We start from the raw sequence: 27274 nt of genomic DNA on the forward strand, positions 1-27274 counted from the left end.
AGCAGCTCTCCAAGGTAGCTATCATTCTCAAGGTTTACAGGAAAATCCCCCACAAGCAGCACTCTCTGTTTTACTGTTAGGTTCCTTCCTCCAATTCAGTGAATCAGGACCATTGAGTATTTTTCATTCCCAAGAAATTAGGGTTGGGAAGTGGGGAAGGAGTGCATTAGGAAGCAAGAGACATGGACCTCAGTTTCTATGATATGTCTCTGTCTCTCCTGGAGGCTGAATTTTCATATGTTTCAGATGAGGTCCTTCCAGGAAACAAAGTTTATTACACACAGGATTATATGTGCTAAATATACACAGGTCTCCGTGAGTTAAATACACTCTGCCCTTTCCTCCTCCTTGTGAGACACACACACACACAGGTGGCCATGAGCCCACACACCAGGACACACCTCTAACACACTCATAGAATATTTCAGGAAAGCTCTGATATTTTGTATCAAGGCTTAGATGATGCTGTCCCAGAGAAGACAGGGTGGGCTGCCTTTTGGCTTGCCAAGGGGCAGACAGGGTGGTAAGCCTGCTTAGGAACATTCTAAATTTGGCAGCAGAGTGGGAGGGGAGATTATTCAGGGGAATCATGGACTAAGCAGAGCCAACTGCCGAACAAAGGGTATGTTTGGTTTGGGTGGGGCTAGAGCCACCTAGAGCTGGAGGGCTGGAGTCATCTCTAAAATAGGATGAAGGTATATTACAGGTCTATACTGCTTTAACCCACTCACCTGTTCCCTCCCCACTTTGAGATACAAAAATTCCAGCCATACCATGCTTTATGGAATGAGATATTTTTATCAGCACCTAGAAGGTACAAGAAGGCACCTCAGGCAACAACTAAGGGACCTCCCCAGACAGTCTATCCTCTAAGCAGAAAACTATCACAGACATCCTATTAGTTAGCTCTGTCTCAGGCTTTCTCTTCTCAGGGATAGAATGCCTCTTAGATACTAAGTGCAAGATTGTGGTCCCTTTTCAGAGTCAGACAAATAAAACAAACCATTTTGTGACATCCCGAGGTTAGAAAACACTAGAGAGATCCTATAGGGATAAATTTGATTATAATAACCTGGGTGAAAAGGTAACTAAGATTCAGACACTTGGTTTTAAACTCCCATCTACAGGGAGAAATACCTTTCTACTCTTTCAACAAAAGTCCTCAATTCATGACAGATCTGGCTGCCTCTCCCTCTCCCTAAAAGGAAAGGGCATCACTATCAGATTACCCAGGAGGAATTTCTCCCACCAGATAGGACTATATTGCTTTAAAAAGACCCTCTGATTTGCTTGAGGCATCTGACTTGAGATCCCCAAAGACACTAATTTCTAAACTTAAAACATTCCTATATTTGCCCCGGATCCAAGCTGTTTCCCAGTCTCTGAGGTGGGAGGGGTACAAGAGCCCCTCACTCATCATACACTGGTCTGTGGATGGCAGAATCAGACAGAACTAGAACTCAGAACATCCAACTCCTGTGGCTGGTTCAGACTAGGGAGCCCAATGTCTCACAGAATTAGGGACGAGCAGCAGGGGCTGTAACATACTCACTTATCACACACTTGAACGCTCTGCACAGCAGAGACATCAGGATCACTGTCCAGGAGTATCCTGAGTCAGGCTTCTTCCTAGTGGGAAACGGGGACGTGGTGCCATCCTCAGAACGGGCAAGCATCAGCCCCAGGATTGGGAAGCTCCTTGGTTACTGCAGGGGAGTGGGCTCCATGTGTCTCTGGGGACAAAAGCAGAGATCCCTGATTACCTATTAGATTGTCTTTGCCCCTTTGCTCTCCAGAATAAGATGATTCCCAGTTCCAGGCTGCCAGCCCAACTGGAAGAACCAGGATACAAACTTGCACGATATTCCAGACTGCCCAGCTTCCTCTGGCCTAGCAAGGCCTCTTCCCCAGAACTCCACAGCCCTGTTTCTCCCACCCTGTTCTGTTGTCCGGTTGCCAGTGAGGTCAGAGGGTTAGGACAGGATTTTTCTAAGTATTCCACAGACAGAGCGCTAATATTCCACAGAAACATGCCATTGGTATTTCCCAAGCAGAGCTAGTCCTTACCCGCTTTTGCACAATTATTTTAAGTTTGAATGAGGAGATTATTTCTAAATATAGCTCCTTTCTCTTTGGGTCTCTGTTCGTGTCCCTATTTCATCTTGCCTCTTAAGACCATAAGCTCCTAGAGCAAGGTTTGTGTGTCCTGGACCCCACTGGCAGTCTGGTGAAACCTAGACTCCTCAAAATAATGTTTTAGATGTTTACACTAAAATACATAAGATCACAAAGGAAACCAATTATGTTAAAACACAATTATGACATTTTTTTTACACATTCATAAACTCCTAGATTAAGAATCCCTCCCTCCCAATCCTCATTAGGTAAAGAACAGGCATATTAATTAGTCAGCTATGTTGTAAATGGGTCCAATACTGAAGTCAGGAAGTCCTGAATTCAAATCCAAACTTACTGTTTAATGTTTAATTTAGGTCACTTAATTTCTGTCTGCCTCTGTTCTGTCAACTGCTAAATGGAGATGAAAACAGCATCCATCTCTTAGGATTGCTGAAAGAATTAAATGAAATAAAGTGTGTGTGTGTGTGTGTATGCTTTGTTATTATTTGTCTTACAAGAAGCTGCCTGGCATAGTACTTACAGGACCTTAGCTTTGGGAAGACCTGGATTCAGGTACTATTTCTCACACATATGAGTAGGAGGAAAGACACTTAATATCTCTGTGCCTCTACATCCATAGAGGGAATTTCCGGAAAAGGGGACAAGTATTATTAAGTGCCTACTATGCGACAGGCATTCTGTCTAGGTACTTTACAACTATTATCTCATATGAATTTCCCACATTAGTGAAATTATAGACTGGACTCTCACTCTTTCATACCCCAACACTTCATTTATATTTATACTTTGCAACTTGATTGAGTTACTATAATTTTTAAGTCATATAAAATTTCTGTGATTTCTCCCTTTTCCTCTTTCCCCTTTGAGCTTATCTCCAAATTATCCAGTATATGTCTTTTGTTCATAGTTGTTTATATTCTATAAACTCCTTGAGGGCAAGGACAATTTTTGCCTTTTAAAGAAAAATCCCCTGCATTTAGCACAGTACCTAGCACACAGTAGGTGCTTGTTGAGTTGACTCGGAAAGATCTAAAAATCTCTGAGCTTCAGAATTGTACTGAGACTAAAGTTGCAGGTTCCATCTCCGTATAGACCAATAAAAAGCCTTACATACCAGGTGCTTCCCTAAAGCCTGGCCTTTGCAGAGTTGGAGCCATTCCCAATGCATAGACATGTTTTGTAGTTATGGGAAGCAGGGTGGTCTGTAGAAGAGCTTCTCTACAACTACTGTCTTTATTTCCCTGGCTTCAACTTGGAAGAATGGTGGTAAAAAAAAATTCACCACCATATCTGATCTCTAGCCTTGGCAAAATGGAGGACTAGCTGAGTTCTCGAGAGGAATTTCTTTCCAGCAGAAGCAATTTCCAGACACTTCTCAAGGTCCTTCTTCATCTATTAAAATGAGGAACATTAGAATAGGTAATCTCTACCATTTTATGACTACCAACTGCCTCCTTGAGTGACCTCTTTCAGAGAACCCAGAAGAAGGAAGAAGGGAGAGGGGAGAGATCACAGAAGGAAAGAGGGAAAGAAGAAGTAACGACAGAGAAATTGAGATGAAGGGATCCAGGTCTCCAGGGGGAGTGTAGTTCCCATGCTCCCTTTCACTCCATTAATGAATAAAGCCTAGGGCTATAGCCTTGGAGCTGTCCAGGGGCTAGGTCTAATAGGCTGGAGGGTAGAATACCAAACACCTCCCAATGCTTTCCTTTACCGAAGGAACTCTCTATTCTTCATCTGCCACCCTGTTTGGTATCCTAAAGCCTGCTTTCCTACCTCTTTTTGTGTGGTGTTGGATTGAAGTGGATGGACTTAGGACTGTCCAATGGGATAAAACAATCACAAAAAAGTCACCCATCATGAGCTATCTGGGCACTGGGGAGGATGTAGGAAAAGAACTGCTCTGCATTCTTTTGCCTTCAACATAAAATCATTTTTCCTCCCTCGCCTCCTCCATAATCAGGAGCCCTTCCCCACCCACTCTGGACAGCAACTCTCTGCCACCCTTGACCCATCTGCAGACATACCTCCAGCTTGGTTCTGAGGGTAGATTTTGCTTTATGAACAAGGAAGGAAGAAGTGGGAGGTCTCGCTGGGCACACTCCTGTCCCCTGGAAGGAGGAAGGGGCATTTCCTGGATATTTCCCATACATCCCCTCCCTGCTTTAGATCTTTAGAATCTAGTTTTGCCCACTGGCACTGACTCCATTTCTTGAGGCCTTAGCATATCACATCTGCTGCAAGAGCCAGGAACTACCAACATGAAGCAGAAACCTGGGGGCCACATCCTGTTAGTGAAGCCCTCTGGGATCTGTAGTCAGGCCCATAGCAGCAGTCGGCCTACTAGGAAGCTCTGACTGAGAGTCAATGCAACAAACATTTATTGGACAGTTTGTATGCTTAAGATTGTGTTAAAATGTGATAGGTAGGATGCTCGGTGTGGCTTAGTGGACTAGATCGGGGTTCAAAATACTGCCTCTGTCACTTACAAGCTACATGGCTCTAGAATTTTACTTAATCTCTCTGAATTTCAGATTTTTTTTAAAAAAAAGCTCATCTATTAAGTTAGAGATAAACTTTATGTCAAATGAGTTGGTGGAGGGAGTTTTTTGACTAGTGAAGTCAGCACAAGGCACTGTGTAGGCACTAGGGACCAACAGTTCAAAAAGCCATAGCTCTACTTAAGAAAATCTTAATCTAGGGAAGTAGGAAGAAGAAGGGAGGCATGAATGAAGAAAGGAAAGAAAGAAGAAAAAAGAAGGAGGGAGAAATGGAGAAAGGGGAGGTGGGATGGAGGAAGGAAGAGAAGGAAGGGAGGAAGGAAGGGAGTGAGGGAGGAAAGGAAGAAAGGAAGGGAGAAAAGAGGGAGGGGAAGAAAAGAGAAAAAAGAACAGGGAGGAAAGAAGGAAGAAAAAGTGAAATGGAAGGAAGGAAGGAAGGAAGGAAAGAAGCATTTATTAAGTATCAACTGTGTGCCAGATACTGAATCAACAAACAGTCCCTAGAGAAATAAGCAAGAACTTCAGGAACTTTCACCTAACAAATCTTTATCCGAAGAATAGCAGATGCTGAGTGAGGGATGATTGAACCCCATGCTGTTTCTGCAAATCAGGTTTATCATCCTGGCTGTTACTGTGGGCAAGTGTGGGACTACAGGAACAAGAATATTTTCAGAACAGCATGGCTAGAGCTTACAAGAGGAAGAAAGGAGTCTTTAAGGCTGAGGCCCCAGACAGAATTCAGAAAACAACAGTAAGCAGGATTTGAAGCCTGGGGTAAATTACCCACAATTTGGGATTAAAACTTAATAATATTATTAAACTGCTAAAAATAAAAGAAGCCAAATCAAAAATAAAAATGAGTAAGCAAAGTGAAAATAACTTGACCATTTTGGTGTAAAAGAAGATCTGTTTAAAAAAATCACTTTTACCCTAAAGAGTAATGGTCACAAACTAAAAGGAAATTCTGGAAGAACTTAAAAAAGGAATTCAAAAATCAAATAATAGAGAATGAGGAAAAATTAGGGAAAAAAGTAAGAGAAATCAGAGAAAAATTAGAGGAGGAAGCAATCCAAGAAAACTATGAAAAGATAATTAACCAATTGGAAAAGGAAATACAAAATATTAAGGTAGAAAATAATTTCTTGAAAACTAGAATCAGGAAAGTGGAAGCAAATGACATTATAAGATACCAAGATATAATAAAACTAGAAAAAGATACTTAAATATTTTATTAGAAAAACAACTGATCTGGAGACTAGATATTAGATAACCAAAAAGTTATGATTAAAAAAGTCTTGGATACAAAATTATAAGAAATTATTAAAGGAAATTGCCCTAAAGTTCTAGAACAATGAGGTAAAGTAGAAATAGAATACATCAATCATCACTTAAAAGAGAACCTAGGGAAAAAAAACTTACAGAAATGTCATAGTCAAGTTTCAAAACTCCCTGGTTAAAAAGAAAATATTGCAAGCAACAGCAACAAAACAATTTCAATACTGTGAAAAAATAATCAGGATTTTATCAAACCTAGCAGCTTCTACACTAAAAGACCATAGGTCTTAGAACATTATATTTTAAAGAATAAAGGAGCTGGGGTTTTATCCAAGATAATCCAACAAAACTAAGTTATCCTGAATGAAATAAAATACACATTTGATGAACTGAAAGATTTTCATGCATTTGTAGCAAAAATATCAGTACTCAATTGAAAATTTAATATAAAAGATCCAGAAGAAATAGAAGGAAATCATTAAAAACTAATTATAAATTACTGATAAAGATTAAACTTTACTTATACTACATGAAAATGTTATCGGTATTCTTAAAACTGTTATCATTACTAACGTAGTTTGAAAGAAAGGTTGTAACTGAGTTGTGTATGATGGAGTGATTCTAAAAAGCAAAATTGGATGGGGAAAGGTAAAAAGGAGCAATTATAAATATAAAACAACGGGAAAGGAAGAACTAAATAGCAGAAACAGGTAGGAGTAGAGGGCTTGGAACCTTCTCTCCCCTGACTGGGAGAGAAAACAAAATGTACATCTGAAGAGGTTTAGAAATCTTTCAAACTTCTAAAGAGGAGAATTGGGTGGGAAAGGGGCTTTTAAATAGTATATAGAATAAGATTAAGAGGACTGAACCTCTAGGGAGAAGACAGACAGGATGTGCAGTTTTGGGTTTTATTTGCATAAATATGGTTGTTGTTCATTTAGGTCTGATTCTTCCTAACACCATACTGTTCATGGGATTTTCTTGACATAAATACCAGAATGTTTTGCATGATTACACACATATAACCTATATCTAAATGCTTGCCTTCTCAATGAGGGGATTGGAAAGGAAGGCGAAAAATTGGAATTTAAAGCCTTATAAATAAATGAAAATTTTTTTATGTAGAACTATGAAAAATAAAATATTATATATATTAAAAAGACATAAGATACTGCAATGATTTTGCCATTTTCTTCTCCTGTGGATTAAGGCAAATAGACTTCCTCTAGGGTCACACAGTTAGCGAGTATCTGAGACCACATTTGAACTCAGTTCTTTTTGATTATGGATCTAGCACTCTATCCATTGAACCATCTAGCTGCATCCATAAAGGTCATAACTGAAGTCATAAGCATAAGAGATCACTAAAGGAGCAAGAATATTGAGAGAAGTGAGGGTAAGGACGGAGCCTCCAGAGGCATCCACACTTGGGGAGAAGGAAAAAAAAAAGATGAATCAGAGCACATGAAGAAACAGTGGTCAGATAAGTAGGAAGAAGGAAAGTAGCCATCAAAGCCAAAAATTCAGAAAATAGCAAAAGATGGGGGTAGTTAATAGTAACCAGTGCTATGTGGATGTCAGCTGAAAGAAGACTATTGGATTAAGAATTCCAGAGATCTCTAATGATTCTGCAGACATGGAAAATCTACTAGGGAACAAGGCAAAAGAGGGAAAATGTCAAGAGGCTTTGACTTACCAACTAGTGTACCTGGTTCCAGCAACAAAGGGTGGAGAGGGTGATGCTTCTCAACGAGGACTTTGTCATTAACCTGACTCAATTAATCTTTAAGACTCCTGATGGGAGAGGGGAATGATTTTATTTTTTAAAAAAATCTCTCTATGTCTGTCTCTGTCTTTTATATTATCTGCTTGTTTTTTTTTAAATTTTATTTCTATAACATTAACTAAAAATAAAATTCTTTATAAATTTAATTTTTATTCTTTAAAAAAAAATGTTGAGTTTCAAATTTTCTTCCTTCCTCCATCCCCTCCCCCATCCACTGTAAAGGCAAAAAATATACTCCTTGTGCAAGGGAAGCCAACCACAGTAACGTATGAGTTTGCTTACATTTACTTACACTCCTAGCTCTCTATCCCACTTGGCCATCGCTGTGTCCAATTTAAATTTCATTTCTCCTTACAGGTGTAGAGTTAGCTAGCCTTTTTCAGGGGCAGAACTCAGAAATGAAGGTCAGATTAACAGCTATAAAGTCCCAGCTCTCCTCTCAGATCTCCTCTCATATATATCTATTATTTCTCAGCTCTCAAACCTTAGGGAACCTGATGGAGCACTCAAGCCACCCAGGAAAAACCCAGATGCTGGTCCAGGTTCCTGACTGCCTTCTTCAGAAACATAAACAAAGTAGCCCGAAGTCACACACCACGCCAAAGAACTTGGAAAGGAAGCAGGGGGAGTGACCACAGCTGAGTTGCTGCAAGTTCCTTACCTGCGATCTACTTCCTTATGCTGATATGGTACACTTGACAATCGCTGCCTAGGGTTGGGTGGCTCTGACTGGGGTAACAGCAGCACAAGGCAGATTTAAATAGCTGCCCCGGCCCTCCTGGGGGTGGGTGGAGCTCCAAAGCCGACTTCTGGGGCACGGCTCCTTGCCCCTCTGCTTGCCATTAACTTGTACTTCACCTTCAATCCTTGCCATTTATGTCATCTATTTAAACTATCTATACCAACTATTTGTATTAGTCCCTTTACCTTATCTCTCCAATAGATTATAAAATCATTGAAATACCTTTTGGGAGACTTGATGGAAACATAAATAAAAGGAAACACAAGTATTTCTTAAAATTATAAGTAATAGATAGGAAGCAGTCTGACATAATATTGTCAGAAAGTATGTATTTAGCACCTACCAAAAGGCAGGTACATGGCTAAGTACTTTACACATACTATTTCATTTGATTCTCACAACAAAATGTTCCAAGATAGGTGTTAGTATTATTCCCATTTTACAGTTGAGGAAACTGAGACAGAATCAGAAAATATCTGAAATTGGACTCAAACTCGGTTTTCCTGACTCCAGTCCCAGTGCTTTGCTCATTGCACCACATCACTGATGTGGAATTAAGAAGAACTGGGTCTGAATTCCACCTCTTACACTGCATAATCATAGGCAAATCACTTTACTTCTGAGCCTCAGTTTCTCCATTTGTAAAAGGAGAATAACAATACTTATTATATATGATATATATGACACATATGACATATATAACAAATATAACATATATGCATATATAATAAATATTATTAATATTGATGATATGACAATGACAATGATAGCTATCTCACAGGACTATTTTGGATCATGTATATAAAGTACTTTGCAAAACCTGAAGGGCTCTAAAAATGCCAGTTATTATTTTATTCTGTAGAATCCATTACCTTCATTACCTTGTCATGCAAACAAACATGCTAGAGCTGGTTTTAAATTTCTGGATGATAGCTCCATCATCTGAGTATTAAGAAAAAATTAAAATATTCAGGACACCTCCCTGAAGGAATATTCATCCGGAAGATGTAAAAAAGAAGCCTGGATAAGGAAGAGATTGGCTTTAGGAACACAAATTAGGAAGTTATGACCAAAGAAGAGATGAGGAAATTTGGGGAATTGTGGGTACAGAAAGGTACATATAGCACCAGCTATGATAACAGTGTTGTCTGGTTTAATTCTATTTTTCTTACAAAGTAGGGGTGGGATATTCAGAAATTATTGTAAAAAGACATCAATAAAATATTAATTTTAAACCTATCTAGGGAAGAGATAATGTGGAGTTGAAAGAGAAAAATGGCCATGTGAATAGAAAAAGAAAGCTTTTGCAAGAGTTATGGCTGTAGCAGATTTGACAGGACCTGCCAACCAACTGGATGTGGAGGGTGAAAGACAGGGGAAAGATGACCTGATATTTGAGGGCTAGGTTACTGAGAAGTTAGCACTGCCATCAATAGAAGTGGGAATGTTGAAAGGAAAGACAGAGTTTTTTTGGGGGGAAAGATGAGTTCACTTTTGAAGATGTTGAATTTCACATATTAGGGGGAGATAAACATTTATAAGGCAGTAAAAACTCAGGAGAAAGAACAACATAGAATGTATGGATTGAGAATGTGATAGAAGAAAAATGATCAGAATCTCCCACAAAATGCATTTCTCAGAGATAGAGACACACAGAGAAAAAACAGAGAGACAGGGAGGGAGGGATGGAAAGAGGGAAATATTTCTTGAACTTTTAACTATAAGAAAAAGTGAAAGAAGGGATAAAGGGAGTAAGGTCAAGAGGCAAGGTCAAAGCAAATACGGAAAGATTTGTTTTCTCATAGTTTCTTTGGCTATAAAGATTTCCTGGCATCCCAACACATCCCAAGAGCTCAGGCTCTTGCCTGGGTGAAGTGCTGACCTCAGGTTTAGGTTAAGGAAATAATAAATGATCACTCTCCTAATTATTACCACATGTTTACATGTTGAGTAAATATCTAATTATCACACATGACAAAATCATTTTCCTAAGAGACTTAATCAGCAACTGCTGGTGGAAAATTGTTTCTGCCTCTATTCATGTAGTAAAAAGCATCTGATTCAGGAGTCAGAGCACCTGAATTCAAATCCCTATGTGATGTCAGGCAAATCACTTTACTTAGCTGGGACTCAGTTTCCCCATCTGTAAAATGGATTAGATCATCTCTGAAATCTCTTCCAGCTTTTAGATATAAGATTCTATGATCTTTCTCTTCTACTGAGGACTAGCTATGTAAGCTAAGGTATGTAATTGATTCTTTCTTATTTGAACTATTACTAAAAAGAAACAAATAAAAAAAATTCTAAGCCCTAGAGTTTGAAAACTGAGAAAGCTCAGGCATTGTTAGGAAGACTTTTGGAAATAAGCTTAAATTGTCCCTCCTCTCTCTTACACTCCCTCAACTCCTTTTTCTCTTTCTCAAAACAAAGATTAGGCAGCCACAGAGTAAAAGGAGATCACTATATAATAAGGAATAGATCTTGGCTTATTTAGACCAATATCCTCTTTTTAGAAATGAAGAGAATGAGTCCCAGAGAAATGAAATGATTTTGCCCAAGGTCACACAGGTAGAAAAAAAAAACGAATGAAAATTTGAAGCCAGGTTTTCTGACTTAAGATTAAGCCATACCATCCAAAATAAACAAAAAATAATGTTGCACAAATTTCATAACTAACAAAAGCTAGGAATGGATGAAGTTCCTATATATATATTTATGAAAATAGCTGGCATTTATTATTTAACCAAAGTTATTTGGTTTAATCCTCACAACAACCCTGGGAGGCGGGTGCTATTACTAACTCTGTCTTACAGAAAAGGAAACTAAAGCACATAGAAGTTGAATGACTTGCCCAGAATTACATAGCCTGTATCTGAGCCTAGATTTGAACTCAGGACTTTTTAACTCCAGGCCCAATACCTTATCCACTGTATTACCTAATTAGTAATATTAGCACCTACCAAATTGCCTCAATTCTTTCCATTAAAGTATCTATCTTCTTTAAGCCTTCTAAGGGAGTCTTAAAGTATAAAAATTATTCCACAAAATCCCTCCATCGCTCTCTCCACAAGGCCCAAGGCAATTACTTTTATTTAGTCTTCAGTAAGGCTGGTCCTAAATACAAACAATTTTTTAAAAGATGCCTTTTATTTTTATATGTCATTTCTAGATCTTTGCTTCTACATCCTCCCAAGAATTGTGTCCTCCCTTTTAATATGAACAGTTAAAACAAAAACTAACGATATAGCAAATATCTGACAATGCATGCAAATTCTTTCCTTATTTTCCTCCCCCTCCCCATGCTGAAAAGAGAGCAACATTTCATCTCAGGACCAAAGCCAGTCATTACAATTATTCAGTTCGGCTTTTTTTTTGACCTCTTCATTCACATTATTGTGAAAAATGTGAATATTGGATCTGCTCATTTTGCTCTATATTAGTTCATACAAATCTTCCCTAATTCCTCATATTTATCTACATTTCTAACTGCATAATATTATTTCATTACATTTATTCAGCTATTCCCTAATAGATGAAAATCTATATTGTTTTTGATTCTCTATTAACAAAAAAAGTGCACATATTTCATAAGTAAAAAAGCTAAGATTGGATGGATCCAGCTAAAATATATATTTTTCACTAGGGGCATACTGCCCCTATTCCTCTTGGTCCCTTCTATTTGGGGGAAAAGGGAATACAAATGAATGATGTCTGGCCCTATTACATCTTAGCTGGAGGAAGGAAGGTCTGCAGGGACTCTGCCTCATCATTTTTGGCTGACTGCTCATACCCCATTCTTCAGACACCTGGCTCTTCCATTCTACCATATGCTTTTTAGTCTGAGAACCAAGATCACACTAACTTCTCAATATCTCTCCCCCTTTTTCCTGCCTTTAGTCTCTCAACTTCCTAGCTTTATCATCTTGCACTCACCAATCCATACCTCCCTTTCCCCTTCCTTCTTCTCCATTCTGCAAAACATGACAAACCCGAATGTCCCTGTTTAGAAATAAATCAATCCCTTGAATTATGGCCCTTAACTTCATTCCCCTTTTTTCTCCTACTTCCATCCCAATCTTTGGCACTCCAGATAGGGCACACTGCTGATCCTTCACTGAAAGGGTGGACAGCTGCCGTGTTCCCTAATTAGATCTCTGGCTGTCCACAGGGGAAGCAAGGCATGTTACTGTAAAGAGACATTTCAACTGTTCTTCATCAGCAATCTCCTATGCAGATAGCCATTAGGCAGCAGCTGGGCCGTGCTGATCATCCTTCTCATGTGAGGCAGGACTTGGCTGCTGGTACTAACTCTGCTGGAAAAGAAAAGGTGGCGGGCGGATTGTTTTGCCCTAATTTTCCTGTAGCACACAACAGTACGGTGAAAAGAAATCTCTCTGGGCTCTTTCCACTCAGAGCCCCAGGCCCTTCTGGGCTACCCAAGAAATCTACTCAGACTCCTGGTATCCACATAAGTAATGACAAAGACCCTGTCATAGTCCTACTATGGGCAGAGAGAGCCTGACAGGATGGGCCCAGGACCATGGGCCTACTTCTCCAGGGCCACTGAGGGTCATATGTTATATGACCAAGTTAACCAGGAAGAGGGATATCACCTTGGGCCATCCTATAGCAAGAACTCCTATAGCTTTTGGCATTTCTATACGAATGCTTCCTAATTAACTTTGCTTGCATAGAACCTTATTTCCAAAACTTCATTTCCTGACTTGGCAGAAGCTGCTTCACATCTGGCTGTGTGTGCAATGTCTAAAGATTCCACCTCAGCTGCTCTGGGCCAGGGGATGGGGATGGGAATGGGGAGAAATATGATATGGTGAAAAAAAATCATTTAATTTGGAGTCAAGGAGACAAATTCAAGTCTCAGCTTTGCCAACAATTTTGTATAACCTTGGGCCACTATCTTAACCCTTCTGAGTATCAGTTTTCTTATCTGTTAAAAAAAAAAGGTCTAAAAAAAAGATGATCTAATCTTTTTGATGGATCTCTAATCCATTCTGGCTTGAGCATATAAAAAGAAATGGTTTATCCCCTTGTGAACTCTATAGAATGGAGGAATTGGGGATAAGAAATGTTAGATTTTGGGGAAGATGGATCAGATCCCAATATAATAGCTGTGGCCAATTACTGTTGATGTCCAGGTTTCCTTGATTGGTAAATCTATCTCCCTTCCCCACCAGGAGCTGTAAATATTTTTTTTCACCTGTAGTTCTGGATTTCAGCAGCAAATATCTTCTGAAATTTTAACATATTTTATTTAACTGGCAGCTGAAGGTTGACATGACTTATGATGGGATCCCATGGTGTAACACTCTTTTAGGAGAAATCAGAGAGGTGGAAAAACTCTTATGAACAAAATTCTAAAGATAAAATAAAAATGAACAAGGGACAGGGTAAGCTGTCCAGATCTGTGTTGATTAGGGTTATATGTGGTTGAGTGAGGAAATGATTTATATATATATTTTTTATTTTTAACTAATTTTTATTTTTAAAATATAAAATTTATATTTTAAAATTTATTTATGGAATTAAGAATTGGTAATTAACGTTGAATATGAAAGAGTAGCATAAGGAGTCCTAAAGCTCAGAATGAGATAAGGCTAGTAATGGGGGACAAGAAAAATGATGATTTTGAATTATACTAGGGAAAAGAGAAAGACAAAGGAGAGGTAGATGGGAAGAAACTCAGGGAGATGGGAAAAGAATTGACAACAGAAGGAATCTAGAGCTACTTGAATGATTTTGCTTGATTTCTCTGCCAAGAAGAATGACCTTTGGACTGGGACGAATAGAACAAAAACATTTAATATAGTATTGCAACCCAGATAAGTGAGGAGACAGTAACAGAACCCTTAATTGCCTTCAAATAGTACAGACATCCTATAACTTGAGAGTTCCACAATCTCTTCAGTCACCCAGATTTATCATTCCAGTTCATCTTTGATACTTCCCTTATCTCACCAGATACATTCTATAATGCTGTCATAGATTTTGGGTTGTAGATAGAATGTGGGATTTGGAGTCAGGAAGACTCAGATTCATCTTCCTAAGTTCCAGTCTGCCCTCAGACACTTCCTAGTTGTGTGACCCTGAGTAAGTCACTTAACCCTGTTTGCCTCAATTTTCTCTGAGCTAGAGAAGGAAATGGCAAATCATTCCAATATCTCTGCCAAGAAAATCTCAAGAGGGATGACAAAGACTGAACATGACAGAAAAAAACTAAACAACAAGAACTTGTTAGATAGGTTTTCTTTACTTTAAGCTGAAGTTTTCCCTGAAAATCCCACTCAGTATTCCTCTGTTGCCAAACAGAATTAGGCCTCCTCACTAGGAGAGAAAAGGTCTATCTCATTTCTGTCTCTGAATCAGCAAAACCTAGCATAGTGCCCTGTACACAGCACGCTTAAGTGTGTGCTGAATTGAAGTAATAAGACCCAGAATAAAGATGTCCTGGGTTATGCAAACAGCTGGCATTGAGAGTTGAGCTTCCATCAGTCATTTCTAAAAGGTTGCTGTAGAATGGGGCACCAGCAAATTTTGTTTGGATTTCAAAAATGGGCAAGAAGGTAGAATTTGCAAATTACAGGCTGTTAAGCTTGACCTCAATCCTTAGTAAAAATTCTAGAACACATTGCTAAATATTAAATGAGATGGTTCGTGAACATTTCAGAAAAGAAAAGCAACAATCACTAAGAGTTGGCAGGACTTTATTAGAGAACAGGGTGTGCTAAACTCATCTTGCTTCCTTTTTGACAAGATCCCTGGGTTTAAAGCAAAGGGAGGGGGCTGCTCTAAGTCTAGCATACCTAAGTTTCAACAAATCATTTCACGAAGGCACTCATACTAATCTTTTGGATAGGATATAGGCTATATATTGATTAAATGCATTCAGAGCTAGTTGATTGGCCAGATTCAGAGTAGTCATTAACAAGCTGATGTTAATTTATAGGGTGGTTAATGTTAATGGTATATGCCCATTTGGAGTACCTCAGTCATACATCTCTGCTTGGTCCTGAACTATTTCATATTTCTATTGAGGTCTATGTTAGGGGCCTCTGCTGCAATTTGGTGAAACCTATGGACTTATTCGCAAAATAATATTTTTAAATGCATCTAATAAAATCCACAAAAGATTGCAAAGAAAACCAATTTTCTTTCTTTCTTTCTTTTTTGCTGGGGCAACTGGGCTTAAGTGACTTGCCCAAGGTCACACAGCTAAGAAGTGTTAAGTGTCTGAGATCAGATTTGAACTCAGGTCCTCCTGTCTTCATGGCTGGTGCTCTATCCACTACATCACGTAGTTGCCCCAGAAACCAATTTTCTTAAAATACAATTATCATAATTTTAAAATAAACAAGGTCACAGATCCCAGGTTAAGAAGTCTTGATTCAGACCAATAGACAAATGATATGCTTATTAAATTTTGCAGATGACAAAGTTGGAAGGGATCACTAACAAATTACATGACGTAGTCGAGATCTGGAAAGGGTGACGAGAAAGATGGTCAGGGTTCTAGACACTTAATGTATGAGAGTCAAATGGAAGAACTAAAAGTATTTATCCTGAAGGTGAGATGGGAAATAAGACAGACATCTTCAAAAGTGAAGGGCTGTCATGTGGGGAGGGAAATTTGTGATGTTCCTTTTGATCCCAGAGGGCAGGACTCAGAATGGAAGATGCAAAGATACCAATTTGAGTAAAGGAAACACTTCATGGTGATTTTATTGTTGTTGTCACGTCCAGTATGATTCTTCCTGACCCCATTCGGGCTTTTCTTGACAAGATACTGGTGTGGTTGGCCGTTTCTTTCTCCAGCTTATTTTACAGATGAGGACACTGAGACAATAGAGTTTAAGTTAATTACACAGGTAGGTAGTGTTTGAGGATTTGAATGCAAGTCTCCTTGACTCTAGGCATTCTATCCACTGAGCCACCTAGCACCCTTCATGACAATTACAGCTGTCCAAAAGTGAAATGGGCTTCTTCAGGAAACAATGGGTTCTTGCTCACTGGAAAGTCTTCTAGCAAACTAATTTGTGTCGTGTTGTGATACTCCCTCCCATCTTGACAATTCTCTGATTATTGCTGACATCCAAACACTACAAACCTTCTCAAAAATGTACCAAGCAACTGGAGGCCACTAAAAGAATCAAAAGTAACATAATAAGCAAATGATAAAAAATTGGCTGACATTTATATACTGCTTTGAGATTTTTAAAGTGCTTTATTAATGCTCATTATTTTATTTGATCCTCACAATAACTGTCTAAGGTGGGTGCTATTATCAGCTCATATTACAGATGATGGAAATTGAGGATGTAAAGCGATTTGTTCAAGGTCACACACCTTCTGTGCATCACAGAAAAGTTACCTGGAAGGTAACAATCAAACATATCACCCAAACACTGTCCTTGGAAATTGACCCCAAAACTTCTTAAAAGATACTTCTCTTTCAATTTTCTGCCTTGAGACTTAGACAATTCAGAGTGTGCTACAGGCAAAATAGCAAAACTAGTACTATTGAAGTATAAGTGTAACTTTCAGGCACAGAAACTGTTTGCAGTCTATACGAAAAAAAGCGTCAGAAGGGTCAGAAGAGGAAATGGGGTTCTTAGTGGACCTTGGCTACTAGCTGCTGATATCAATCCCTAAGTCCTGCTCCTGTGTACACCATGGGTGTCAAGAGAGGGGTAGACAGGGATTGCCTTATTGTAGGAATGGAAGAGATTTTTTAGGGTTCAACTGTATACTTGATCACAGATTCAGACAGTAACAAATATATGTGAATAAGTGTAAAACAGAAGAAGAAATTAATCTATCAGCCAACATTTAATAAATGCATATGATGTTTCAAGTACTCTGCTAGGTCTCAGAAATACAAAGACAAAAATGAAACAGTTCTTTATCCTCATTTGGGAAGTCAGCATCTAGAATCAGAAGGACTTGGGTTTGTTCTGGCTTTGCTACCTGTGTATCCTTGAACAAATCACTTATCCGGTGTGGGTCTCAAAGAGAGGGGCCAAGAATAGATGTCTTTTAAGATCCTTTCAATTTTCCTATATGATAGCTGATAGAGCTGAAGTCCACCCCAGCCTTCCTAACTTAGCATCTAAGTTTCCAAAGGGTATCCATAGCTGAAGCAGAGGAAAGTTTCAATCACTACCATTATTAGCTCATGAAGGAGTTTCTGGGAGAAAGATCTTGACTTAAGTGTTCATTCCCCAAAGATTAAAAGGTAAAAGGCCATTTTTGCAAAGAAGGAAATATAAATATGACTTGGGGAAAAAAGTGTTCAAACTTTTAAAATAATTAAAATAAAAATAACTGGTAGGATGCTACTTTCATTTATCAAATTGAGAAAAAAACAGAAAATAAAAAGTAAAACCCAATGCCAATGGGGCTTAGGGAAAGAGGCACACTATATTTAGTGTGGCAGTACTGTGAACTGATGTCTTCATTTTTAAAAGCAAGCTAAATTACCAAACTGATCATTCCTTTTGACCCAGTGATCCCATTACTAGGGCTAGGGCTACAGCCTTAGGATGTTATTCAAAGGAAAAAAAAAAAAAAAGAACCAGGTTTTCTCTGTCCAAAAATACTTGTAACTGTTGTACTTGCAATAATGGAAAAACTGGGAACTACCTATATAATTGACAGTTGAGTGATGACTGAATAAGTAATGGTATATTAGTGTAATGGAATGTTATTAAGCCATAAGAAATAACAAATACAAAGAATATAAATAAAATAAAAGCTCTTACAAAGTAATGCCAAGCAAAAGAAGTAAAACTGTAACACCACACACACACATAACATACACACCACACCACCACACACATTGACTGTGACTATATTAAAAACACACACACACACACACACACACACACACACAATAAAATTTGATACACAAAAGAAAAAGATGGGAAAGGTATGCAAAAGTGAATGACATATTATTGATTATTTTGTTCAAGTTGATCTACTTTAACAAAACAGAAACAACTTATTTGTTTAATTTTTTTATTTATTTGAACAATTAATGAGGAAGCAGTATGGTGTTAACAAATAGAGTACAGCACTTGGGATCAGGAAGACCTGACTTTATACAAATCTCAGATAGCAGGTTGATACCTTCCATAAATCACTTAATCTCCTATGGCCTATTCAACTCCCTGAGGCTTGTCTACTAAGTCATGGAGGAGTTTTTAAAATTTTTAAGAAAAATTTAATTTTTTAAAGAAAAAAAAGGAATATGTAATATCAAGAGACAAATATTAGAATGAAGGAATAAAAAATGAATTAGGAAAAAGTAGGGGCTGAGGGGCTTTAGGCCGAGGCTTTCTTGCTGTCTGTTTGGATTTAATTCTGTTGATTATTTTTGACTTTCAAGGATGGTATGACTGTGAGTATATCAAAAGTCAGAAAAAAGTAGGTGCAAGCTTGACCCAGGACAGCTCTCAATAACCATGCAGTTCTGGCCCCCAGCCTAGTCTCTCTCCTTGGGGAGCCCCATCCACAGGGCAGGCACCTGGTCTCAATGACATGCTCAAAATATGGCTTGAGACAGCACTTAGGCAAGAGTAATTAAAGGGGATGTTATCTCAGTACAGCCTCTTATTACTGAGTAATTAGACTGCTGAAAATAATTAACATTCCTTTTGACAAAGAAAACAAAGGGCCCATTACATGCATTAAGACAGCACCTAACCATAGAAGGAATGACTGGAGGAGGGTGAATTCACCCCTCAAGCTCTACACACACCCAGGAAGGTATCTTGGTGATTCAAACCAACCTGGGCTTTGAGCCAGGCCACAGGACAATTCAATGGGCCTGATCCTCCAGGTGAATGTGGTTCAAAATGGCTGTCAGATGGAATGAATAAAATGAAGGACTGTAGAGATACCACAACTGTAATAAAACTTGACATTTATTGTATACCAACATTGCAGAATCATTGGGAGATATATAATATTTAAATAAGATAGGGTTGCCCTCAAGAAGCCTGTAATCTAGAAGGCTAATATCAACACTGATTATTAAAATAGACAATATTATATGATGCATTAAAGATACAGAAATCAAAGTTTTATATGACATCCAAGGGACCAATCCTATTTATTACTGAGAGAGACAGATAATGTCTTTTCCTTTAGATTGTGAGCTCCTTGAGGGCAGGGACTATCTTCTGTCTCAATTTGTACACTACCACAGTACCTGGTACATACTTTATAAGTGTTTATTGACTGATTGCCTGTAGTAGAAAAAGAGCACTGGGCCTGGGGAAAGAAAAAAACCAGGTTCAGATCAAATCTTGTATAAGACTCTGTATAAGAGAGAATATTGTATCTAGCCTCACAGAGTTGGATGAGGATTAAGGAAACTAATTATATAATGCTTTGCAAACCTGAAAGGATCAGATTCATGTCAACTATTTTGCCAAAAAAATTGGTAAAAAACTATTCAACTGTATTTTCTTCTTTTGCATGAATCCACCCCAACCCATTTAAGTAGGTTGGGGTAGATTCATGCAAAAGTCACTCATGATATCTTAAGCATGGCAGGCTCCTTTCTACCTATATACCTTAGTTTGCCATGGTTCCTCCTATCTAGAATGCCCTCTTCCCATCTATTTCTCAGTCTTATTCATCTTTCATTAACTCTTTGCTGAGTCTACTGCAAATCCAATAACTTTCTGTCTTCTGAGTTCCTATGGCCCTCTCCATCCAAACTAGCCATTAGGATTCAACTACATGTTGTGTCATGATACTTCTTGAAGAATTGTTTTATATTACTTACACTTGTTTCACTAACTAAACTGGAAATGCAAATCAGCCATGTAGAATCTGCAGAATATTGGGAGGCCAAAGGGAAGGAATAGGCATTTATTAAGCATCTACTATGTGCCAGACATTTAGTGATTTACAAATATTGTCTCATTTAATCTTCACATCAACCTTGGGAGGTAGGTGCTAGGATGATAATACATCCCCCTTTTACAATGAGGAACTTGAGGTAGACAGGTAAAGTGACTTCTACAGTGTCACAAAAGCTAATAAGTGTCTGAGATTTGAACTCAGCTCTTATTGGTATTAAGATGGTCTTTTATTTCAGAGGAAAACATGAGTTTGTTAAAAGTACTATATAATCTCAAATGCAATTCACCTCTTTTAATTCAATTCCAGATCCAGTTCATTTTTTATACGCAATATAATTGCTATGGGCAATTCACCCGACATAGTATGACCATCAGGACAACAGAACTACTTCATCCATTTGAGTTTTTCCTGTATAAGTAGTTAGAACAACTATTTAAAACTGATTATAGATCTCATAAAAGAAGCTTTGAGTATTCTGAAGTACGATGTAAATAATAAGATCCAAACACTAGCATCTGGAGGACCTTCATCTGGACTGAGCCAGACATCCATCTTCCATGGCAGTGGCAAATATTTTTGGTGAGCACATGCGTCCCTGTTTTATGCCTCATTTGATAGCTGACAGTTTTCCAACAAAGTTATCTCTGTTGTTGCATCTTTCGAGAAATTTTAAGTATACTGTGCTGGATATGCTTTGCTAAAACATAATTTTTTTTTTAAGAAATTAATTTCTGTTGAGAAGTAAGAGAGAAATATGATCAGTTTAATTCAAACAAACATTTGCTAAACACCTACTCTGTGCAGAGCACTGTGCTAAGCACTAGGGGAAGATACAAAGTTCAGTTAATACACTTATAAATTCAATTTAGTAAGTATTCTTACTTGATTTTACCTTAAGTGTAAGGTGTCAACCTTGCCCTCACAGAGCTTACAATCTAGCAAGTAAGGCTCTGAGGCTGAGCTGTACTGTAGAAAGTCTTTTTCTTAGAGGGATTATCAATCAGGCAAATGAATCAAGCCAGCTCAAGGTGGACTGAGAAGATCAGAGTGGGCTCTGCCCCCCACCTCTTGTGCTGGGATCAAGTCATACCTCATAAAGCTACTCTAATTCAATTACTGTCTCGTTTCTCTCTGTCTCTGTGTACAGCTGTTTTGTATTGGATTATGTGATTTGATACATGGAAAAAATAATTTTAAAGCTACAGTTTTCATATTCTCTATTTCACCTTGCAAAGCAGTTTCAACTCAATCAACCAGAATTTATTAAGTACTTACTAAGTGCCAGACACACTTCTAGACTCTGGGAGCACAAATACAAAGGGAAGAAAATCAATTTTTGATTTTCAAAAACCACCTTGAAGATGGTGGTGGGAGACAGGGAAAAGAATGACTGTTCTGGTGGAGTCAGAACCTGGATTCAAACCCTACCCGTGAGCTTGGACAAGTCATTTAACTTATTCTTCAGTTTCCTCAGCTGTAATCTAATTCCCTTTGACTTTTTCACGGAGTCTATATTCTCCTGGAAGTTGATCCTCTGCTTCTCCTAATTATCTTCAGGTTATGATCTGCTTCCACCCACCATCTTTAATCCTGCTTTAATCTGCTTCCACCCACCAACTTTAATCCCCATAGCCCAAATGATCATTCTAGTATTTATTACATACCTATTATATGCCACAATAATAAAAGTTATACGACTAATATAAAATAGGGCATAATATAACATAGGACAGCTGGATGGTACAATGGATATAATGTTGAACCTGAAGTCAGGAAGATATCTTTCTGAGTTAAAATCTGGCTTCATCCACTTACTATATGTGTGATCCTGGGCAAGTCACTTAACTCTGATTACCTTGCAACCAAAAAAAAAAATGCCTTAGTTTCCTCATCTGTAAAATGAGCTGGAGAAGGAAAAAAAAAAAACTATTCCAAGATCTTTGCCAAGAAAACCTTAAATGAGGTCATGAAGAGTTGGACATGACTGAAAAAATGACTGAACAACACTACTCCACTTTGTTAGGTGCCAGGATACAAATGCAAGTAATGAAACAATTCTTGTTTACAGAGAAACAAGAACATTTACAGAGTGTCCCAAAAGTCTGTGTGATTTTAAGTTATTAAAGCTTAAAGTGTATACAGAATAAATATAAAGGGAATAAACACAGCTTAATAGATATTAAGTTTATAGTGACTATACAGAATATGAAGATAATAAATACAAATAAATAGAAAGTAGTTAAATACAAGAAAGTATAAGTACATTGAATATAAATATAAAGAGAATAAATACAAAGAAGTAGAAAGTTCTTAAATGCAAGGAAATTTAAGAGGAATGGAGAGATTATTGAGATTAACAGTCTCTTCACTCTATATTTTTGGGAAGAAGTCAATAGCCTTCATCATCTTATGTTAGTGTATTCAAAATCTAGTCACTTTAATGTGCAAACAAATATAAAACAAAACAAAATGCTTCAAAGGGTAGTCCTGCCAAGGAGAAAAAGGAAATTAAAATAAATATTACTCAGGCAAACATCAAGTACCTATCATATTTTGCAAAGTACTATGCTAGATTGCTATATCATCAATGGAGGCTGTTAGCAGAACAGAACAGTGGAGCTGAAAGAAAACAAAGGAAAAAATAATTTTCAAAACTGTGAAAATGTAGTAAAACCTTTTTCCAGTGGAGAGTGAAATACATTATATTTGTATTTTCAAACCATACCCAGGCACATTATCTCCTTTCATACTAACAATCCTCAAAGGTAGAACAGGTATCCCCATTTTAGAGAAGAAGAAACTATGATGCAGATGGCTTGAATAAACATATAACTAATTGTTGGAGCCAGACTCAACTCCTTTCCTTGTGTCTTTTCCTCTAGTTCTAGAATTCTTTTACAACACAGACCACGTTAGCAATCCGGGGAAACTTGTAGATACCCTTCTGAGAATAGTTGGTTGGTTGTTTTTTTTTTTTTTTTTAATGTGTGGAATAAAATAAGATTACATAGGAAACCGATTATATTAAAAAGTTATCAAAATAATTTTAAATATCCACAGACTCTATGAAATCTATTCATGAATCACTTAGGGATGCCCTTAACCCCAGATTAAGAATTCCTCTACTGGTTCATTAGGTTGTCTCTAGTAAAGGAGGGAAAAATCTGGAAGTAAAAACAATATTCAGAACTAAGTCATTTTCAATAATTCAAGTCCCCAACCTCACAGTAAACTAAGGGGCCTTTTTTTTTATGTTATTTTGAAGACATTAAGCTAGAAGAATCACAGTTTAACTACAGTACTTTAAAAGGCTGTCCACATGTAGTTGTCTTGGGACATATTGCCTCTTATGATTAATTCAATGGTCATTTTAGCATCACATTAGAACTACAAAAAGGTAAGAGACCACAAGTCAGACATGGGACCAGCAAATAATAGATGGCTAGATGCCCTGGAAGCAAAGGCATGTTTAATGGAAAATCAAATATATTAGTGTTAGGTTTGGTCTGGGTGGAGCAAGTATTTTCCTTGAATGCCTGGAGAGAATGCTACAGGACAATTGTCTGTCCTGTGTGCTTCATAGGTGTTATAGCATCTAGAAGAATTGTAAACAACAAAAGGAATCAATAAATTTTCTCAAGGAACCTCTAAGGAAATATTAAGTAAGGTATATGTTCTGAAAAGTTGTAATCATATTAGGAGAGGAGGAACAACAATAATAATGAGAGAAATTTGAAAAAACAACCCCAACCAAAGCAGGGGGAAGGTGAGAATAGACAGATGATTGGATCCAACTTAGCTAAGAGATCATGAGTATTATAGTAATACAGAGATATTGTGAGGGGGCAGGAAGTCAAGTGAAGGTGTAATTCCAAAAGAAGGTAGCAAAAACACCAGAATGGTGTTCAAATCCTGAACTTTCCATTAGCTGGTGCTGTGACCTCGAATAAGTATTTTCTCTTCTCAGTTTTTTCATTCTAGAAGAAGACAGCTGTAGGGATTATAGATTCAGAAAATGTCAGAGCCACAAAAAACATCAGAGATTTTACAGATGAAGAAGGAGAGTTGAAGAAGTTAAGTAGTTTCACAGAATTTCAGAATTGAAAGGATCTTTGATACCCACTGAATCATGTCCATACACAAAAGGGATGCCCATTAGATCAAGCCTGACAAGAGTTCGTCCAACTTCTGCTTTAAAGATCCCCCCAAAGAGGAAACTCACTGCCTTTTGAGACAGCTAATTTCACTTTTGGATAATTCAAGATGTTTGTGTTCTTTTTTCCCAGCTATCAAACTTAAATTGTCTCATTGCTTCTGATTCTGTGCTCTGGAGTCAAAAAGAACAAGTTTAATCTGCCCGCCACAAAAGAGACTTTCAAAAAACTAAACACAGTTAACCTGTCCCTACTGTCTGCAACCAACCCTCATATGATACGGACTCAAAGTCCTTCACCATCCTGACTGCTCTCCTCTGGTCACTTTGCAGGTATCGATGTCCTTCCTAAACCATGGCAGCCAAAACTAAACACAATAGTCCAGATGAGGTCAAGATAAGGACAGAATACAGAAGATCATCTCTCTATTTCTGGAAACTGTACTTCTTTTAATGCAACCCAGAAACACATTAGCTTTCTGGCTGCAATGTCACATGGCTACTTCATATTATGTTTGTAATCAACTGAACTCTACTAGCTCTTTTCCAAGACTACTGCTTAACCAAGTCTGCCCCATCTTATACTGCTGAAGTTGATTTTCTTTGTCCCCAAGTGTGCAACTTTACATTTATCCCTACTGGATTTCATCTTATTAAATTTAATCCAATGACTCACACTGTCAAAAGCTTTGGGGATCCTGGTGGCTACCTAATATGTTAATTCTTCCTCTCACCTGTGCCATATGCAAATTTGATGAGTATACCATCTATGCCTATATCTACATCATTGATAAAAATGTTAAACAGCCTAGAGCCAAGCACAGATTCCGCCACACTGTTATTCGAAACAGTAACTTTTTGAATCTTGCCATCAAACAGTTCTAAGTCTTGAAGTAACTAATTGCCAAATCTAGTGGCCATTTCTCAGTGCTCATTCTTCTTCACCTTTCTGCATTATATTGCTGACCACTCTCTTTTCCTTGATGTTATATTCTTTCCAGTTTTTGTGACTTTTCTGGTTCTCTTTTCTACCTCTGATTACTCTGTCTCCTGGCTCCAAGAATGAGTTTTCACTGGCTGTCTACAATCCTTGGAACTCTCAACCTCCTTATTTCTTATTCCCAGTTCAAATCTCAGCTAAAGTTCCACCTTCTGAAATCATTTCTTCCTTATTCCTTAATCCTAATGCCTTCCATCTGAAATAATCCCCAATTTATCCAAATATACTTTTTTGTATAACACTGTTTGTATGTGGTCTCCTCCATTAGACTGAGTTATGTGCGAGTAGGTCCGGGGTTTTTTTTCTTTTTTTTTGGCCTTTCTTTGCATCCCCAGTACTTAGCACACTGCCTAGCCCCTAGCAGGTACTTAATAAATGCTAGCACACTGATTGCATCTGATTGAATTATTGTCTGATCCATATCTCTCCATCTTCTTCAAAAAATAGCATGAAATACTTTATCAAAACTATATCCAAATATGACCTTCACCTATTACTTTAATAATCCTGTCAAAATAGGAAATGGAATTAATCTGGCATGACCTATCCTTGATAAAGCCATGATGCTGACCCTTTGTAACCAGTATTTGTCTTTCTAGGTGTTTACCAATCATCTCTTAGATGATTTATTCTAGAATTTCCCCAGGAATCAAAAAAATCCAACGGAAGCTTACCAGCTCATAACTTGCAGACTGTTCTCTTCCTTCTTTCCCCTCACCCCGCCCCCCCCCCCCCGCCTTTTTTTTTTTTTTTAAGTTAGGGCATTTATTTCTCTCTATATACTAGTGTTCCTCTTCCTGTTTTCTGTAAGTGTTTAAACAATGCTACATAGTTTGACCTGTTCACATCTGCTATTTCCCATCAGGACCCAAGAATGTTGCTCATCTGGGCCACATGACAAGAATTCATCAAGAACATCTAGAGGTTATCTCTTACTATCTTCTTAATATCTTGGGCATAAACAACCTGTTGGTCATTTTTGTTTAGTCATTTCTAGTGCAAAGATCATTTTCCTTGGCAGAGAAAATAGAAGAAAGATAGGAAGCAGATCTGCCTTTTGTCTGTTGTTCATTCTTATCATTCCATCCACATCAAGCAATCATTTTATCCCTTTTCTTCCAATATAGCTTAAAAATAAATCCAAAATCTTTTTGCTTTCATTTTCCTTATCAGTCTCAATTCATTCTGAAATTTAGCATTCCTATCACTTATTTTTACAGAACCATGTCACATTCATATTTTTTTTGGTTAGGGACCTTGTTTCTATCTTCTACATTTCTTTTTAAAGTATATGTAAGCTGGAGAGTTTCCTATCAAGACACATTGGTCTCCTCAGACAAATTTCATTTACCCTCCAAAGTAAAATTGTTTCTCTTAGTATTTCAGAATTTCACTCTTGAATATTTCCCATCTCTTCCTTCTGGGATGCTTCCCTAGAAGCATCTTACTCCATGGGATCTTACCATTTTTTTTCTCTACACCCTTTAAAGTCTGTTTTCCCAAAAACATAGGGGAAATGCAGACCAGTGATGTCAAATTCAAATAAAAAGAAGGGCCACTAAATTGTACCTAAGGATCCTTGTGGGCTATGTTTTTTTTTTTTGGGGGGGGAGGGGGATTTATAAGGCAATTGGAATAAAATGACTTGCACAGGATCACACAGCTAGTAAGTTTCAAGTGCCTGAGGTCATATTTGAATTCAGGTGCTTCTGACTCCAGGGCTGGTGCTCTAGCCACTGCACCTATGAGTTATACCTTGACTTAGAAAACCACATATTAACATTATCTA

The 27274-nt window shown here is 37.8% G+C and overlaps 1 protein-coding gene across 5 annotated transcripts in view; it reads right to left on the reverse strand.

Annotated features, from left to right (window-relative positions):
- Nucleotides 1-27274, reverse strand: part of TMEM229B (transmembrane protein 229B) — a 62819-nt gene that overhangs the window by 19615 nt on the left and 15930 nt on the right. For 2 of the 5 annotated variants that reach the window (XM_051977870.1, XM_051977872.1), the window contains exon 2: nt 1553-1733. The gene's annotated coding sequence lies outside the window, so the exon portion shown is untranslated. Of the gene's footprint in view, nt 1-1552; nt 1734-4166; nt 4252-7611; nt 8259-8362; nt 8422-27274 lie in introns of those variants that run through there. The other 3 variants (XM_051977874.1, XM_051977871.1, XM_051977873.1) reach the window with 3 other exon arrangements.

This window comes from Antechinus flavipes, chromosome 2 (assembly GCF_016432865.1).
Source record: "Antechinus flavipes isolate AdamAnt ecotype Samford, QLD, Australia chromosome 2, AdamAnt_v2, whole genome shotgun sequence".
NCBI classification, from domain to species: Eukaryota; Metazoa; Chordata; class Mammalia; order Dasyuromorphia; family Dasyuridae; genus Antechinus; species Antechinus flavipes.